The 19,882-nt window shown below is 40.0% G+C and overlaps 1 protein-coding gene and 1 non-coding gene across 2 annotated transcripts in view; both read left to right on the forward strand.

Moving 5' to 3' along the window:
- Hpse2 (heparanase 2 (inactive)) overlaps positions 1-19,882 on the forward strand; it is a 413,903-nt gene that overhangs the window by 130,834 nt on the left and 263,187 nt on the right. The gene's annotated exons all lie outside the window — the stretch shown is intronic.
- On the forward strand, positions 7,148-7,252 carry LOC150053976 (small nucleolar RNA U13). The gene has a single exon (XR_016537955.1). It is a non-coding gene; the product is annotated as a small nucleolar RNA U13 (small nucleolar RNA).

The raw sequence follows: 19,882 nt of genomic DNA on the forward strand, positions 1-19,882 counted from the left end.
TTGGGTTGTTTTTTAGTCTTCCAAGTTCAAATCTTAGGAGGCAGCTATCCATAACAAGTGGCATTCTGGGGTCACTGGCAGTTACTCAACTGAATCATCATCCAACTATTTTACTTTATTTGCTTTACCAGTTCATTAATTGACATTATTTCCCTCAGAAAACTTAGCTTACAGCCTGTCTAAGAATTGACCACATGTGAAGCTTGACATTTTAAAGGTCAGCTGGTTTGAGTTATTTGTATGTTAAGAGTCAACAGATTCATATATATATATATATATATTTCTTTATAAACATGGAACTATTTATTATTTTTTCCATTTGAAAAAAATTAAGCATACAAATACCTCATGATCTTTTCCTCAGACTACTTTTTCCCCCCAGGAAGAGTTTGTCTTTGTGCTGGAAGAAATCATACAGAAGTTACAACCTTAGAATGTTTGGAAACAGTTTCCTTTTCCCTTTAGAAGGGCGGGGTAAGATTAACCTGCAGAAGAAAGATTTCAACTGGTTAAAGTATGGAGAAGAAAGCCTGACTTCTTTGTGTCTAGCACTGTATAACACTGCCACTCCAGGAGAGAACCACACTTGGGGTTAACTCTGCTAAGCTGTTTCTGGAATATTCTGGGGTTGTAGACCATATGACCAGCTCCAGTATCCACATCAACTTTTTGAATTTATACCCCCAGGGCAACTGCCAGTTAGTTCTATTCTCAGTAAAAAAAACTTCCTAGAGCCTCCCTCCGTTTTCTAATTGTACCCACCTTTAAACCTATATCAAAAGCAAAGGGTATCCTTAGAATATAATCATAAAATAAACTCTTCTTTGGAAGACCCTGACATAATCTGAACCCCAGTGCAGAAGGGTTTTGATGTCAGTTGAGAAGAAGGCTCAGAGAGGTAGAGGAGTGCCTAGCCATTTGTTGGTAGCAAAGCAACAATCAAAAAATAACATCACTGTTTAATGCTTCTTTTTTGTTTTTTGTCACACTGCTATTGCTGAAATTTTTACATGATATCATTAACATCTCTCATTAAGTATTATTAATGGTACTTTTCAAAAAGAAATGTAGCCATTTGGTAAAATGTGTTTAAAGGAGTTCCTGCACCTTCCCTGCCACTTGACCTTGCTTTTACCTCCTCTCCTAAAGTGTATCCTCCTTGCCTGGACTATAAAGACATCTCTAAAATCTTTCTAGCCTATACAGTCTACGGTTGTATGACTAGTTTTTTTAATTCATTTTTATTGTAATTAATAGAAAGGTTACATTATATTTGCCAGATGTATGACTAGTTTTTATTTGGAAATAGCTACCATTGATATTCTTTATGGGAAGAGACATCCTGATATTTCTTTTTTGGAAATGCTTTGCTTCCTTTCATGTTTTGTAATGCCTCTTCCTGCCTGAGAACACTAATACCCATCTTTCAGTATTTCTTGGTGTTCCTTTAATCCTAGGCATTCATGAAGCTGGTACCTAGAAACTCAGCACACAAGCTAGCTTGAGTGGATGTGGGGATGAACAGGAAGCTCAAAGCCAGGAACACAATTTAACACAGAAATGTACCTCCAAAGCTGAAAATAGCAAGCAAAAGAGTCCAGAAGATAATACTCTCAAAATGGTTATGGTAATTATCTGCAAGTATAGGCCTATGACTTATTTTTTGTATTTTTTTTATTCCTTTCTGTTTGCTTTTTTGTTTTTGTTTTTAAAATAATTTTTCTGCAGTGATCATGTTTTCAGTTATGAAAAATGTTATAAAAGTATCTTCTATGCTTTATTTTCCTAAAGGGCTTAAACACGTTAGAATGATAGAAAATATTTCTTGATTGTCTACTGAGTGATAAAAATCTGTGCTCTAAAAATATCTTGTACTTTTCATGGCCCACGGGTCTTTAAAGATTAATATTCTGCAGGTCAGACTGAGGTGGGTCAGATTCTCTTTATACAAACATTTACAAACAACACATTCGAAAGGAGATCCTCCAAAGAACACAAACATAGTTTCTGACTTACTGGACCTTAGACTAATGAGAAATGCATGTAGCTGCCTCTAGTTCAGAGGAAATGAATTTATGCTTTATGACAGGGCATGCTCCAGGAGAGAAAGAGAATAGTTCTGCATTAGGATAGAGGAGTGATTCATTTAAAAATTTTCTGTTTTCAAATCATATAACAATTTATATCTCCCCAATTTAATGATACTCAACTCACCTTCATGTTTCCTTTTATTTGCATAGTATCTTACTGTGTATTTCGATCTTTGTCTTTTGTTGTCGTTGTTGTTTTTGTCAGTACTCATAGCCTGGGAACTGACTCTCAACTTTCTTCGCTCAAGAGTGGCACTTTATCCCTTGAGCCACAACCCCACCTTTGGCATTTTGAGAGGTAATTGGCGATAACAGTCTCATAGACTTTCCTGAGGGGCCTGGCTTTGTGTCATGGTCTTCAGATCTCAGCCTCCTGAGTAGCTAGGATTACAGGTGTAAGCCACTGGCAGCAAGCTATTTAAAACATTTTTCACTTCAATAGTCCAAATAAGTGAATTTAAATAGCACATTATATTTTACTTCTATAAATGGAATAGCTGTTCACTCACCATAAATAGTGACTAAAAATAAATACAGTATAAATAAAATGGTGTTATTAAATTCTCTCTAGGTAGTGTTGCCTGTTCCTTGGCTGTGAGACCAAATCTTTATAAAAAGAAAGCTTAGTGTTGGAGATGTGCTAGTGACATACTAGCAAGACAGTGAGGCACACATCTTAACAAATCAGATATTCAGAAAAAGAATGGAAAATGTGATGCGTTTCTCCCCATGTGCTTTAATGTTCCCTGTTATCTTTCTAACCATGGGTTCCATCTTTTGAAGTACTTTGGTGAATCAACAGTTCAGTTTCTTCATGGCTATTATCTGATCAGAAAAGAGGCAGAGCTTATGGACAAAGTAGTGTTTGAGGCTTTTTTGGTTTGGCAGAATCCAAGGCAATTATATTCCTGTGGAAAAATCCATGCAGAACCCAGTGACTTCTATGAAGAAGAGGAGAAGGAAGACTCGCTTCTGTTTTGTGTAGTCTTATCTTCTCCCTCCAATAGTTCATTCATTTTATTCCCCAAATAAGATGCAGTTTTCCTGTGTTTCTGATATAAGGCCTTTTTCCTAGCTTTTTCCATCTAAATGAAGATCTGTGTATTGGCTTCAGAATAATTGCCTCTGCAAATGGTACTTTCTCAAAGGCAGACAAAGTTTACCATTGAAAATGGACTTGATGGGTGAAGTTTGCTCAGGTTCATAGCTCAGGAAAAGCAACCTTTCAAATATGGATCATTGAGCATGTTAGTATCATTTCACAAAGATGGTTGGGCACAAACAGTGCCAGGCTGCTTTGTCATCCAGATAAAGGCTGTCACTCAAGCCAGAAAGTGTAATTTCCTTCTAGGCTAGACATTTGAAGAGATGGGGATGTTTGTATTTCAGCAGCTCCTGGAACTCATTTTCCTACCCCCCCTCTCCCTCCCTCCCTCCTTCCCTCCCTCTCTCCCTCCCTCCCTCCCTCCCTTTTCCCCTCCTCTTTCAGAGATCATTTTGGCAAGAGATTGGATAAAAACTCACCTAGTTCTGTGAGAATGTGAAATTATTACATTTATGAGATCTATTTTATTTGCCTTAGGAGAAAACCATTTTAAACTTGTTAAGAAATGTAATTTATAGCAGGATGTAAAGTAATGATGAAAGTGCTGTTTTAGAAAGTTATAAATTTGTATCTCATGCTAATGCTCATAAAAGATGATCAGTATCATAGTTCCCCTCTTCTTGGAGTAATGGTAGTGTGTACTTTGCCTTCTATATTTGCTATGTGCCTGACACTATTTTTTTTTCATTTAACACCTAATATGTCTGTTCTTCACATTACTTTGTAAAGTAGGCATTTTCTCCAGTTTCAGATGGTGAAACTGAAGCTCTTATGGAATTGACTAAGGTCACGAAGGTAGAAGGTAGTGTGTGTGGGGGAATACTTTCTAACTCCAAGTCAGTGTCTTTAAATGTTTCTCCTTCCTTTCTTCCTCTCTCTCTGCCTCCTCTCTTCCTCCCTCCTTTCCTCCCCACCTTTCTTTCTTTTGCCTGTCCTGGGGCTTGAATTCAGGGCCTGGGCTCTGTTTCTGGGCCTCTCTGTGCTCAGGGCTAGCACTCCATAGCCACAGCCCCATTTCTGGCCTTCTCTAAGTAGTTTATTGAAGATTATAGTTCCACAGACTTTTCTACCTGGGCTGGCTTTGAACTGTGATCCTCATATCTCAGCTTTCTAAGTAGCTAGGAATACAGGTGTGAGCCACCACCGCCCAAATTAAATGTGTTTCTCAGTGACATGATACTGCTAGTGAAATGGGACAGAAATACAATCTAAGAGATACATAAACTTTAAATATTAATATAGCTTAAGTTTGTATTTTCTTCTCTCTCCTTTGTATTATGTAGTGTATGAACATGACTTAAGAAATGGTTAGAAGCAAGTGCTGGTGACTCACGGCTATAATTCTAGCTATTGAGGAAGCTGAGATCTGAGGATTACAATTTGAAGCCAGCCTGGATAGGGAAATTGATGAGGCTCTTAAGTCCAATTAACCACTAAAAAGTCAGAAGTGGGGCTGTGACTCAAGTGTTAGAGTGCTACCTTTAGGAAAAAAGCTCAGGGAAAGTGCCTGAGCCTAGAACTGGCACACAGGCACACAGGCACACACACACACACACACACACACACACACACAGAAGCAATTAGAGCACAGCATTTAAGAGTTGAGACTTAACTTGAGACTAACTCCATCACTAGTTTCTGGACATGGGCAAGAAACTTAATCTCTCTAGTCTCAGTTCTGTTATGTAAGTCAGGTTCAATAGTAATGGCTGCTTTCAAGGTGGTTATTAAATGAAATAAGGTTAAATCAAGTGCACAATATATTGTGTAGGATGTAGTGTTTAATATTCAATGGTATCAATAATTATCATTATCTTTATTTATTCATTTAACCCATATTCAACTTTTCTCTTTACATTAGGCCTTTTTTGTCCCACAGTTTGCATGTGAATTTTTTTCTTGCATTAAAAAAATCCCAGTTATATGGTTAATTATTTCTTGACAATAGCTTCCTATTTACAACTTGCCCTGTCAGGTTCTAGATGTCTGTTGGAAATATGCTTTATGCAAATTACTTGGCATGGTTTAGCGTTTGTGTGTGTGTGTGTGTGTGTGTGTGTGTGTGTGTGTATCTGTGTGTTTGAGTGTGCAAGTGAGTGATATATGGAGAGACAATGAAAGCCTTGTGAGACACTGCTGGCCTTATAGGGCATTATTTTGTTAACAACTCTGCTGATCTCCTCTTGGGAATCCAGATTCATTTTTAAACAGCTGAACTTTCTGAAGATCGGTGACTCAGACTGTCAAAGCTTACAGAGAGCAAATGCTGGAAGCAGAGACGCCCTTTCCAGCTGTTGCTTTTCTTCCTGTTGTAGATGTGTGCACTACCATGAGCCCCTGTATGGAATCTAGGGAAAGCAAAAGAAAAACTGTTGAGCTGCTTATTTTATTGCAAGCAAAGGTTAAGAGAGTCTTTTCTGAATATTTTTCTTGGAAGCCAAGAATGAAATCTTATATTACTTGACTGATATGTTTATTTTGAGGGAATTAAAATTTAACTACCTTCCATTGTAACTCTGTTCTTGACATGCCTACACAATCTTCTTAAGTCCCTAGCACTCCAATGTAACAACTGGGAAAAGCTGCTGAGGGAGTGAAGAGAGGGAGAGGTGGATACAATAAGCACAGTCGCATTATTGATGGCTTATGTGGAATTGAAGGCTACTGTGTAGGCTTTGGTTCACAACTAGGGGTCTTAGGTAAATTGCACGTTTGTTGACCTTGGGTTAAGATGACCTATCTATCCTCAGCCCTATGTGGACTGCTCTTTTAAGAGATCTGGGAAGACTTGAATTTGTTCTTACTAATTGCCATGACCTATTGTAAGATCTAGCATACCATTCTCCTTGCATCATGCTGTAGCTTGCTCATATATATATATATATTCGATTTATGCCAGTGACCTCACTTACCATTTGATCTCAGGGATACCCAGAGTTTGTTCCCAGTTCAGAAATTAGACCCTGGCTCAAATCTTCTCACTGAACTTTCTTCCCCATGTGGAGCTTTTCATGGCTGCCCCCTTATTATTATCAAAGTTTTATATCTTGTGGTTGATGGCCCTCAGAGGGACCATTCCCTGTTTACATTTAGCCACAACAAATTGGGTTTCTTCCCAATGTCCTTCACTTTTTATTCTTTCATTAGATAGGTTGCCACATAGCTAATCAACCAATTATATTCTCTTGAAGTTGGGTGTTTGTTGTCCACTGATTAATTATGGTTAATGAAAGCTGGTACTTTATAAAAGAATGCTTGGAAGAAAAGAGGTGTTTCCTTTTCTCTTTGTTCTGTTCCTTATACTGGATGTGGTGGTTGGGCCCTTTCAGCCATCTTGGCCTGTGAAGGAAGGGGCATTCACTACATATGGTGGATGGAGCAGATCTAGAAAGCCTGACTCCCTGATGAATGTGTGAAGATCTAAAGTACCTCTGGGCTGTCTACCTCCAGATTTCTTTTAAATAACAGATAAACACATATTGTTTTATTTAAGTCCCTGTTACTTGGGATTCTTGTTTTTTTATGGTATATTCTTTTATTTAGTCAGCCAAGCCCACTCATATAAGCTACCAGCTCCTGCTATAACATCATTATTCTCTGGAAATCTCATTTCTTTTTATTGTTCTTTGTCCCTCTTGTAAATGCTTCTAACCTTGGTCCAAATGATATTGATATGTGTAGGGACCTCAGAAACAGGTGATACAATAAGATACCCTATGCTCACAAATGTGTGAGAGAGATTTCTGGACCAATTAGAGCAAGAGTGGGTTACGGAAAGGTAAGAGATTTCAAGGTTTCATTGAGCAGAAGAGGCAGGTGCATAAGAATAAAAGGAAGAATGGAGAAAACGCATGAGAACATTGTTCCAAGTGCAGAGAATGAGAAACTATATACGTCCTCTCTCAAAGGATTAGATCTCCTTCTTTCAATGCCCTTAAAATTCACACAGGAGATCCTTTTCCAGTTCATGAGCATGATGATCGGGTACTCACATGCTTGTGTGACATATGTTTCCCTCTAAACCTTGTTATGATGTGGGCATATTATGGGTCTGATGTGAGAAGAAAAAAAAATTCACACAGGGCTGGCAGTTAGGGATCCTCAGAAAATATAAAATTGAGTAGAAATTCAGTTGTTGTTCTGTATAGCTGTCTGCTCCTGTACCTTTTACATACCTTACCCCTCTGTCAAAATAGGGATGTAAGATGAGCACAAGTGGTTCGTGCGTGGAATCCTAGCTACTCCAGAGGCTGAGAACTACTAGAGTATCTAGAGTGAAAGCCAAACAAAAAGCTGGCCTAAAAGCATGACTCAAGGGGTAGAGTCCCAGCCTTGAGCAAGCCAAAGGAGAGCATGAGGCTCTGAGTTCAAGTACACATACACCACACATACATGCACACCCACAATGGGGAAGCAATCACTGAGTTTACCTTCTTTCACATGAAGGAATCCTAGCTCCACTGGAGGCTTAATCTGAGAATTGTGTTCAAAGCCAGCCTGGGGTAGAAAGTCTCTTATCTCCATTTAACCACCAGAAAACTAGAAATGGCACCATGGCTCAAAATGGCAGATCATGAGCCTTAAGCAAAAAGAGCTCAAGGACAACACTTAGGCCCTTAGTTCATGGCCAATGACTACCACCACCACCACTGACAACAACAACATATAAAGGCTTTGTGTATTAAAGTCCTAAAAGCAATAGAAAAACACCAGTCTAATGATTTCTTTCTACTATGAAAAAGTAAAAGCATAGGAAATACAGAACCTTATGAGATATCAGAAGTCCTTTGAACTAATATTGCTGTTTTTTCTCTTTCTTTCTTTCCTTTCTTTCTTTCTTTCTTTCTTTCTTTCTTCTTTCTTTCTTTCTTTCTTTCTTTCTTTCTTTCTTTCTTTCTTTCTTTCTTTCTTTCTTTCTTTCTTTCTTTCTGTCCTGGTGTTTGAACTCTGGGCCTGAGTGCTGTCCCTGAGCTCTTCAGCTCAAGTCTACCACCCTACCCTTTGAGTCACACCATACTTCCCAAAATTGCTGGTTTTTAAGGCTGAAAGTTCATCTTGGTTTCCCTAATGCTGTTGGGTACTTATAAATATAGCAATGCGCCTAACACTTACGTTGCCTTTTTAACCTCGGGGGACTAAAGTATAAATCTGAGCGCATTATTTCTTAGCTCACAGATGAAGAAGTGGCAGCTTCAGAGTTACACAGTTGCCTCTAGGCAGAGCTGAGAGGAAGACTCTGGTCTACTGGTTTCTAAAGCTGTGTCCCTAACAGATTTTACTAACTCAAAGATTTCTGTTGTTGTATTCTCTAGTTATCATATCATACAGATTGGTCATAATCATTGCAGATTTCCTCAATCTCCCTACTACTATTCCTCATTGCTTATTTGTTCAACATGGAACTCTTGTCCTTTTGTTCTAAACCAAGCAGGCCACAGGCTTTCAGCTGGTTTAGGGAGGTCATGCAGTTTATTGTATTCAGACTTTGGTTGTGGGTTGAAGAGCAGAGTCAGATGTAGGCAAAGGGAGCCCAATTCTATGCAGTGAGATAGCTGTGTTGCCTGCTTGAACAGATGCATGGCCAGAGAAACAAGCACTGATAAAGCTAAAGGGTCCCAGGCATTGTAGCAGAATTGGATCAGAAATATCCAGTGTGAGGAAAGTCCAGGATATCAAGTTTCCAGTCTTAGAAGGAGACTTCTGCTCCAAGGCTTTCATTCCAAGATCCCTAAGTGAACTGAAGCTTCCACAGAAATCTTACCACTGGAGACTTTTACTGGGTCTCAGAACTGCCAGGCTAGCTTTGCTTTCAGAAGGAAGCCTTGCTTTCTGTGTAAGAACTATCCACCTTGTCCATGCCTTTGGCATGTTGTTTTTCAATTGAACATCACCAGTTCTTTAGACTTACTTGAGGTCCTGGTTGAAGTAGGGAAAAGGCAGTGTGGGCTGGGTGTCACCAGTCATTTTTCCAAGTCAGAGCTTATTACTGCCATGGATTAATAGTGCCCCTGCTGGCATATGACTGTATTGAAGATAAGAATATTAGAAGCTAATTAAGGCTCAGTGTTTTAGAGTCATGATTTTAGAGTCTAAATCCTATAGGAATGGCAATCAGCTCTGACCTATTTTACCACAGCACTCTCCCCTCTCACACTTTAAATTAGGAATCTACTTCAGTGGCCCAAGGTTTTCTGACCACCCTCTTCTTATGCACAGGGCAGTGCTGGAACATGGCAAATGAGGTCATCTGCTTAGCACCTCACTTGTGCAAGAATAAGTACCATATCTGAATGTAGATTATGTTTATAACCATGACAAGTGAAAACCTATATCCGGTTATATATAATAATCAGAAAGAGGTTACTCCTCATCCCTTTCTATTCTTGAGAGAGGCAATGCAAACCAACAGTCATTGGTGTAGGACTGAAAGGGGTGTGGTTTTGGAATCAGCTGACTGGACTTGAACCTTGGCTCCACTGTATAGCCGTATACACTTATAAAAATCACTTTACTGTGCTGAGACTTTATTTTCTCATCTATTGAATGGAGCATAAGATACTATCTATTAAAAGGGCTGTGGGATTTAGTTGAATAATCCGTGTTAAACTCATAACCAACACTCTGGCTAAACAGTGAATAAATGTTACTTTTATTATTTTGTATGGATCACTTCTAAGGGAAAAATATCCCCAACAATTATTTTTCCTTCCAGTCCTCAGAAAGCTTACATGTATGAAAACTAGCACGCAGGATTCCTGTGAAATGGACAGACCCTCACAGACATCAAGGCTTTTAAACCATTTTCAAAATTCCTGTTTTTCTAGTAAGGCCAATAAAGCATGTGTTTCTGCACACACAGTTTATCTGTCTTCTTTTGAAGTTAGCTACACTGGGCTTTTTTTTTTTTTTTTTTGGTATCTTTCTTCCTGGCCTTGTGCTGCAATGTGGCCAAATATCATACCTCATGTATTATTTTTTTGTCACTTCCCTGGTGCTTCTCCAACACAGACCTTTCTCCTGCATAGGGAGGAGGGAGATGTCCTTGGAACAACACATTCCAGAGGCTCCCCCATCACACATGCCAACTTAGTCATTTCTTCACAAAGTCAGTGTATTTTCTTATGAAAGCAAAATAAAACAGACCTATAAGACTGATCAGGTTTATCATAATGGCATCAATTAGGATATAAAAATGTTTGCTTTTATCCTTCTTGATGCTAAGTCAGCAATATTTCTGTTTCATCCACTCAGGGTTGTGGCAGTGTACTATGTGTGTGTGCATGCATTGGTCCTCTGGCTTGAAGTCAAGGCTTGGGTGCCACCTCTTGACTTCTTTTGCTCAAGGCTATTTGAGCCAAAGTTCTACTTCCAGATTTTTGGTGGTTAAATGAAGATAAGAATCTCCTGGACCCTCTTTGCCTGGCTGACTTTGGAACTGTGATCCTTAGATCTCAGCCTCCTAGATAGCTAGGCTTCCAGGTGTGAGCGACTAGTGCCTAGCATTTTGTTTTTGAAAGAGAAAAAGAACCAGTGTTTGTCTCCTTCTGTTGATATAATAGCCCTTTTGTCTTCTCACTCATTTGAGCCCCTCCTCCTCCAATTAGAGCATGAGAAAGGGATTAACCAGCTTCCTGACTGTAAAGGTCTGGCTGGGATAGCCATCTCATGAATTTGCCCTCATTAGTCTGTGTTCTAATTTGGCCCAGAAACCTAGACAGAGACAAGTGCATGTATGAACAATGATGCCCATATTTAGAACAAGTAGAGAGAAATAATATTGTTAAACTTAATGGCTTGACATTGCCATGGTACTATGGGAGTTTGGGAAGAAGCAAGCATATTGTCAACTCTGGCTTAATATCTTGATGGCTTAACTTGCTTATTTGAGATGGGAATGCTGGCCTATTTGTTGAAGATGCATGATGTCAATAAGAAAAAAGGCTTTGGTATTAATGTGAAGGAAGTTGGTACAGGCACAGCCATGGTCAGAAAAGCTTTAGAAATACTGACAGTGTGACAAGAAAATTATGTCAGAAAGAATAGCGACATCATGTTATTTCCCAAGTATTTTCTACATCTGTTGAGCTGTGTCATACATGTATGTGAATTTAAAACTTTTGATTTTGCAATCTTTTGATTTTTAATATTTTTTTGCCAGGTAAAAATCAGTTATTTTTATTTAGTGTGTCAGGTATCATGTCTACCTACTTGGTCAAAATCATGTAAAAAATTTTTCATGTTTGAAAAATAAGGTGAGCTTACTACATATCTCTAAAACAAAAACTATTATAGTTCTTTCTTTATCCCTCACAATAGATATAAGGTTAAAGAAAAACTGAATAAAAATTCAGTTATCACTGGGAGGGGGAAGTGGGAGGGAAAGGCCAGACAAAAATACGAGAAGGGGTATCAAGTTTCGAGTAGTAATATACCCACTACCTGATTACTGTAACTGTAACCATGCTACACATAATCCTGACAATAAAATACAATAAAAATTCAATTATCCACAATCTCATTCACTTAGTGCATTTTTTGTATATTCTCTTCTGTACCTGTTGTGCATCTTCAAACCGTTATGAGGTTATGATTATTATATTGTGCTTATCTAATTACTTTCTACCTTGCTTTTAACACTATGTAACAAAATTTTTCCAAATATTCAGTTAATAAGAATAACAGTAACCAAGTAGCTATACTATTCTTTCATAGTGATTATTTATAATTTGTGTTGCATGGATCCTTACTGGTTAGATGAAGTAAAACCTAAAAGAAGCAATGAGAGATTGTTTCTGTATCTCTGTAGGCATGATAAATAAGGAATGCTACCATGCATTCAAATCTGAACAAAAGTTCATTCTCTTTTCTCTTTTTCTTCCTTTTTTTTTTTTTTTTGCCAGTTCTGGGGCTTTAACTAAGGGCTGGTTCTGGGGCTTTAACTAAGGGCTGGACACTGTCCTTGTGCTTTCTGCCACTTGAGAGACAGCACCACTTCCAGCTTTTTCTGTGTATGTGGTTCTGGGGAAATGAACCCAGGGTTTCATGTATGCTAGGTGAGCACACTACCACTAGGCCACGGTCCCGGCCCAAGGTCATTCTTTAAATAGTAATATGGGAGGAAAAGCTTTTGATCCAAGTGGCCACTTTGGAAAGACAGAAATTAAACATATTAGCCATTCTTTACCATCCTGACATGAGTTTCAATTATAAATAGATAGAGAAAGAATTAGGTTTGCTTGACAATCATCCCAACTCTGGTTCTGCAAGATGGCCCTCGAGAAGTCCTTGTTACATGTTGGGGACAATCTGTTGTCCAAGAGTTGATTTCTCCTGCATGGAGAGACCTCAGAATGGGGTGACCTCAGAATGGGGTGACCTGTCTACTGACAGTAAGATGCCTCAGTTGCTCTTATGTTTGTTTCTTTGGCCTTAAACGGAGATGAGATTGCTTAGGTGACTGACACTCCTAGAATGATTAGTATGGGCACTGAAGAGTTAAGCAGGAGTCTGTCCCAAAGTAAAGGAGACAGATGCAAAAATGCAGGCAGGTGTATTAAGATTTGATTTTGCTGTCAGGTATCTTGAGGGACCCAGGTGAGGAATCAGTAAGTACCTTTTAGGAAAAGCAATGTTTTAAGCACTTGCTAGAAATATGTGAACCTCATGTAATTGTGAACTACTGTAGCTTTTCCTTTCAAATGCTATAGCAGAAGTCTGGAAAAGAAGGTGAGAAGGTGGAATGATTTGGACAAGCCTGTCCAGTATTCCCTGCACAATCAAGCTGGTGCTGGATGCCCGTCAAGCTAGCAGGGACAGTGAACTGTAGGCTGGGTTACAGTTCTCATATTCATTTTTTGGTAAGGGAGAAAGAATGAATTCTGGAAACCGTAGAATTAAAAAAAATATTAATAGGTAAAAACCACTTGGAGGATTATAAAGGTTGTGCTTTGTGATCCTTTAGAATGAAAGGTAATGACTAGTAAGAACCAACTTATGTTCATTAAGAAAAAAAACCTGCTGCCCAACGAAATTGATCTCATTTATTGGAAAATTGGCTTGATTTATTGGGAAACTCCAGACACAAAGAAGATATTGATTTTAGTAAAGCAATTTCCAAAGACGCTCATATCATACATCTTCTAGATAAAATGATGAACTTACACCTAAGTGAGTTTGCAGTTGATTGAGCAACTATTGTAGTGTGACAGCAAAACAATCTAAAGCTATCTTAGCCACCATTAATAGATGGATAATGTCTATGAATGGGACATAATGGTCCCCCTGGCTATTAAAATTAATAGTGGTCAGGAAGGTCCCTGTACGGCAAGTATTACTTCTTTCCAAAGTCAGCACTGAGGAAAAGATCAAATAGATGAACAAATTTGAAAAGGTCAAGCAACTTAAAGCCAACAAAGGACTTTAGATATGGAGGACGGAAAGAGGACACTTCAAGCCCACTGCCACTCATTTGGATGACATCACACGAGGCTTGAGTTAGTGTGGTATGGATGCTCTGAGGAATGGTATTGTGTTCCTTGACCTTTCCCATCTCTTCTCCCTAAAGACTGGAACAGTATGGTCAGAATGGAGGAAAGGCTTACTGAGTTATTAAGGCATAGATGATTATTACGTATCGCGAATTGTCTGCCTTCCTGGCTGGGAAGATGTTCTACCAATCTTTCCATCTTTCAAGATCCCTAAGGCTATAAAAACTTCCTCACCAGAGCAGTGCCATTACCCCTAGTATTTTGCAAAGTGCAGACTACAATGACAGAGCTTACAGTCTTCCTGGGCAATCCTGCCCTTTTAATATAGGAAAATGGAAGCCCCAGAGAGACCAACAGGCTTGTCCAGGATCCCATGGCTAATTAGAAATGAAATTGCTGTAAGAAATGCTAGTCCCTGGGGCCCCAGTGCAGCAGAGTTCTTCCCCTGCCCCTGTCCTATCCTCTTGTTTCCAGCCTCAGCTGCTTCAGAGACCATTGCTGAATACATTTTCCACCTGGCACTTGATATGCATGGATTTATGTCAGTCCCAGACACCATCTTTTGCCTTCAAACTAAACTGCATTTTATTGTTATGTCTCCTTGGCCTCAGCACCATCTCCCTTATACATGCCCCCTGGAATGCTTGGTCTTTAAACAGATTCTTTATTCCTTATTTTCTCTTTCTCTTAAAAACCCAGACAGACATGGTAGTTTTATTGCCTGTTCCTATTACTGTTGTCTATTCCTGTGTATCCACACAAGATTTCAGTCAAGCTGAGTGTAGTGGCTCGCACCTGTAATGCCAGCTACTTGGGAGATAGATATTGGAAGGATACAGGTTCAGAGGTAGCCTAGGTATAGAGTTGATGGGACTCCATCTCCACCAACAAGCTAGGCACGGTGGTGTAATGCAGTATCCTAGTGACATGGGAAGTATAGGTAGTAGGAGACCTGCCTATCTAAGGCTGACACCAGGCCAGTAATAAACAAACACATAAATAAATAAAGCTAAATCTTATGTGAAAAGCAACTAGTGCACAAAAAGGGCTGGAGATATGGCTCAAGTGATAAAAACCCATTCTTAGTATGCACAAGACCCTGACTTCAAACCCCAATCTTACCTGAAAGTGCACCTTAGGGCAGATCACATACCTGGTCTTTGGCGGGCTTCAGTTCCTAAGTAGCCATAGTCAAAGGCTTCAGCTTCCAACTGCCTAGGCCTTGCCTGAGTGATACCTGCAGCCACTGTCTTCTATTACCCAATCTCAGCCGGGACATATGGCCTTGCCATACCCTAGTCATCACAGGCACTCACGGTATAGTGTGAAGGATGGGAATCTCAGGTGTCTGATCTCTTTGGAGCCCATTGTAGAGGCTGGCTATTACAAGAGTGATGAACAAGTAAAATATATTTTAGAAGCCTTTCCCCCCATATATTTAATTAGGTATAACTTATTTATATAATCCCCAAATCAAAATAAAAGTAATCAAAAAAAAGTAATTCATACAAGTCTCCTGTTTTGTCCTTAGCCTTCTCTTTCTATATAGGCAAGCATTTAAAAAGTTTTCTTGCATATTAATTTAGAGCCAAGATTGGAAAACTTTTGTATACAAAATGTTATTTGATAGTGCTAAAGTTTGACCTTAGGACCTTAGGCTTCTTATTAGCAGATGCTCTGCTACTGTGCCATGTCTCCAGTATTGTAATGCACTGATTATTTTTGAGACATGTTCACATTTTTTTTTGTGGGGCCTACACCTAGACTATGATCCTCCTAGAAGACAGACAAGACTCAGCAGTGTTGGGTTTGTGGTGGAATTGTGGCATAGGGGGACATCTAGATCAATAAAAGCTTACATTGGTATGTCTGGTTTTTTATTTGCTTGGGGCAGGGTTTTAGACATGAAAAGAATAAGGATAAGTGAGGGACAAAATGCATTATAACTTTTCATTTAATGTGTCCTAATGACTTCCTTTCTTTCCACCTTGTGGTCTTGGTGGAAAAATGTTGTCTCATATTAATGGTGCCTTGCAGGCATGTTGATGCTTTGTTGTCACAGCCATTGCTGTCAGTGCTGGGAAGAGGATGATGACAAAGGCAGGCAAGATATTAAGGCCAATGGGTTGGTGACAGTTTTAGGAGACAGAACTGTTTCTATTTTCCCCAAAGGTAGCATGAAGCAGCCTTGTATTTCCGGTCTGCTGATTGTGCAGGTGTTAGAGGGTAGACTATACCAATATTTGTATCCATGATGTGGGGTAATTCATCTAAGCACACTCTGTATGTGTTTTAATTCTTTGGTAATATTTAAACTTTGCTTTCTACCTTTAATTCACATGTAGAACTTTCCTTTGGGCTTTCTTCTGCTGGCTTGTACAATTTCAAATCCATTTTTTTAGTACCTTGTTATAGCTTAATTCATTCAATAAGCTATGAAAAATGTACCTTTTTGAGGCTCACTTTTTAGCAAAGGAAGACCAACAATAAAGAATAAATAGGGGGGCCCGGGAGTTTGGCCTAGCGGTTAAAGTGCTTGCCTAGCATGCACAAAGACCCGGGTTCGATTCCTCGGTATCCCACATACACAACCAAGCCGGAAGTGGCAGAGACGAGACACAACCAAACCGGAAAAGTGGCAGAGACAAGACTGCGACGGCGACAGAGAGCGAAAGAAGCGAGCTGAGCTGAAGTGAACAGAGCCCAACCGAGTGGTGGCCGGAGCGTGCGGGGCCGGAGCGAGCAGGACCGGAGCGTGCGGGAGCGAGCCGAGCCAGAGCCAGCGAGGCCGGAGCGAGAAGGGGCCAGAGCGAGAGGGGGCCGGGGAGCGAGCAGAGCCAGGAGCAAGCGAGAGCTGGCCGGGCCGGAGCGAGCGGGGCCAGGAGCGTGCGGGAGCGACCCGGGCCGGAGCGAGCGGGGCCAGGAGCAGGGCCGGGCCGGAGCGAGCGGGGCCGGAGCGAGCGGGGCCAAGAGCAAGCTGGAGCGGAGCCGGGCGGAAGCAAGCGGGGCCAGAGCGAGCGGGGCCGGAGCGAGCGGGGCCGGAGCGAGCGGGGCCGGAGCGAGCGGGGCCTGAGCTAGAAAGGGGGCCTAGCCGGGCCGGAGCGAGCAGGGCCTGAGCGAGCGGGGTCAGAAAAGAGAAAGGGGCCAAAAAGAAAAAAAAAAGAAAAAAAAAAAGAATAAATAGGGTTGTTTTGGTAGCTTTAGTGTGGCCTTGTTTGAGGTCAGTTGGATAAATGCCCAGGAGTGGAATTGCTGGATCATAGGGAAGCTCTATGTTTTATCTTTTGAGGGCCCTCCATAATGCTTTCCAGAGTGTTTGAACAAATTTACATACCTCCAATAGTGTAGTAGCATTCCCTTTTGGCCACATACCCTCCAGCATCTGTTGCTGTTAGTTTTCTTGATAATGGTCATTCTGATTGGGGTAAGGTGGAATCCCAATGGTGCTTAGATTTGCATTTCATTTTTTTAAATTAAATTTTATTATCAGGATGTTTTCCATCAAGTTGTTAGACTCATGGTTCACTGTCTCACCATTTTGTTATTTCCTTTTCCTTCCCTAATTCAGATAAACATAATACAATATACCAGGTACCAAAATCACACACAGTAACTACAAAGGATAAACTACTGAAGGAGAAGAGGGAAAAAGAAGGAAGATAAAAGAGATAACTTCACCTAGTACATTAAGAACAACAACCACAAAAAAAGGAAAGAAAAGAATAAGAAAAACCTCTCGTCTCTTGTTTCCATATACTAGAGATCATTTCACTTAGCATCATCTTCTGTGGTCAAAATGGACATAGCTATTGAGCTATTGTGATCCTCTGCTAGGAAAATCCTAGACATATACTACATATTACAAATGAGAGAAACCATGGAGCCTTTGTTTCTTTGGGTCTGGCTTACTTCATTTAATATTACATTTTCCAAGTCTTTCCATTTCCTCATAAATGGGGCAGTGTCATTCTTTCTGATGGTGGAATTCCATTGTGTGTGTGTGTGTGTGTGTGTGTGTGTGTGTGTGTGTGTGTGTGTGTATACATTTTCTTGATCCACTCATCTATTGATGGGCATCTGGGTTGTCTCCATATTTTAGCTATGATAAATAATGCTGCAATTAACCAGGAGAGAGATACGAATTGAACTACAATGAAATATTAATGGGATATGCATACCTATCAGATTGGTTAAAAATCTACTGACAAAAAATGCTATTTGGTACCACTTTGAATACAACAGACTTATTTAAGCTAATTATCAGCTTCTAAATCCTAGATGGTTGATGTTAGCTGAATGAACTCTTACAAACTCACTGAGTTTGAGGAGTTGAGCAAATTGAAACACAGCATTTCAGTGGGTTGAAGTTTTCAGAAAAGCTTCTGAATCCTAAATGCTTATTGATATGTACAACATCCTGATTGAATCTCCAGAAAATTATACTGAATAAATTGAAGCTAAATACTCAGCCAGTTGTTGGTGGCTTACACATCTAATCTTATATGAGGATCCTGATTTGAAGCCACCCCAGGTAGAAAAGTCTGTGAAAGTCTTATCTCCATTAAACAAGCAAAAATGCCATAAGTGGGAGTATGGCTCAAATAGTAGAGTGCCAGCCTTGAACAAAAAAGGCAAACAAACACATGGACCTAAATTAAGACCTAGTACCAGAATAAAAAATAGAGCTAACACTGAGACTGCATATTGTTTGACTCATTTTGCATAAATTCTTTTATTTTTGTCAGTCATGGGGCTTGAATTCAGCCTGGGCACTGTCCCTGAGCTCTTCAGCTCAAGGCTACCACCCTACCCCTGGGCCTGGGTGTTGTCCCTGAGCTCTTCAGCTCAAGGCTACTACCCTTGAGTCAAGCTACATTTCCCATTTTCTAGAGGTTTATTGGAGATAAGAGTCTCAGGTTCTTTTGTGCCTGGGCTGGCTTTGAGGCTTGATCCTCAGATCTTAGCCTCCTGAGTAGCTAGGCTTACAGACATGAGGCTTCATTTTGATAAATTTTTGAAGACTGAATGAGTTGTTTCCAGTGGTGCACTGTCAGATGGAGTCCATAGAATGGAAAAATATATGGCTGTGAAGGAAGAAGCTTGGAGATCCTGAGGTGGGGGAAATGTTCTGTATGTATGTTCACTGTATCATTGCAGATGCTCTGGTTAGGAGACTATTACCATAGTTCTAAAAGCTGATGTGATAGAAGAAACTATAAAGAGCATACCGGACTTGTCTGTATCATTCCTTTCAGCTGCATGTAGATCTGCAATGCTTTCAAACCTAGTTAAAGATCAATACTATGGTATAAGATGAAGTAGGGGATTGAAAGTCTGAGTCAGAGCGCTTACAATGCCCAATTCAGATGGTGACATATGAGCAAAGACTGTCATAGTCCATTTTCTGTATCCAATATCAGAGACTAGGAAAGTTTTAAATAAGAAAGGGTTTATTTTGGCCCATGGATTGGAAAGTCCAGGGTTGAGGAGCTAGCTACCTATCTTAGTCAACTTGATGTTACTGTGACAGAATGCCTGAGATAATCTAATTGTTTTGGTAAGTTGTGGGGCTTGAACTCTGGGCCTGGATGCTATCCCTGAGCTTTTCAACTCAAGGCTAGCTCTCTACCACTTGAGCCACAGCACTGCTTCTGGCTTTCTGGTGGTTAATTGGAGATAAGAATCTCATGGGCTTTCGTGCCATCAAGTGATCTTGTGATCTCAGCCTCCTGAGTAGCTGGGGTTACAGGCATGAGCCACCCATGCCTGGCTTGAGATAATCTAATTTTAAGGAAACTTTTTTTCATGTTGACTTATGATTTCATAATTCCATGGTGGGTTGGCCTTATTGATTTTGAGGCATGTAGTGAAAGTGGTCATTAGGCTGGGACCTATGCATGGAGTGGTGCAAATTGGCTAATCTCTTGACATTGAGGAAACAGAGAAAGGAAGAGACTGGCATCCTCATGTTCCCAATAATCTAAATAACTTCCTCCATCTCCTGAAGATTCAACCACATCTCAGCACCACCCTAGGCTGGTGAACCAATCTTTAACAAGCCTTTGGGAGACAGTCTAGATCCAAACCACAGTTCTAGTTTAAGTATAAAATGAATTTGTTAAGGTGTTTTAGGTAGCTCATAGAATGGCAGAAGGCCAAGTTTGGGGAGCAAATGGAAATATTATCTGAAACTGGAATGG

The sequence above is a fragment of the Megascapheus bottae genome, chromosome 15, assembly GCF_031878675.1.
Source record: "Megascapheus bottae isolate mThoBot1 chromosome 15, mThoBot2.hap1, whole genome shotgun sequence".
Lineage (NCBI taxonomy): Eukaryota > Metazoa > Chordata > Mammalia > Rodentia > Geomyidae > Megascapheus > Megascapheus bottae.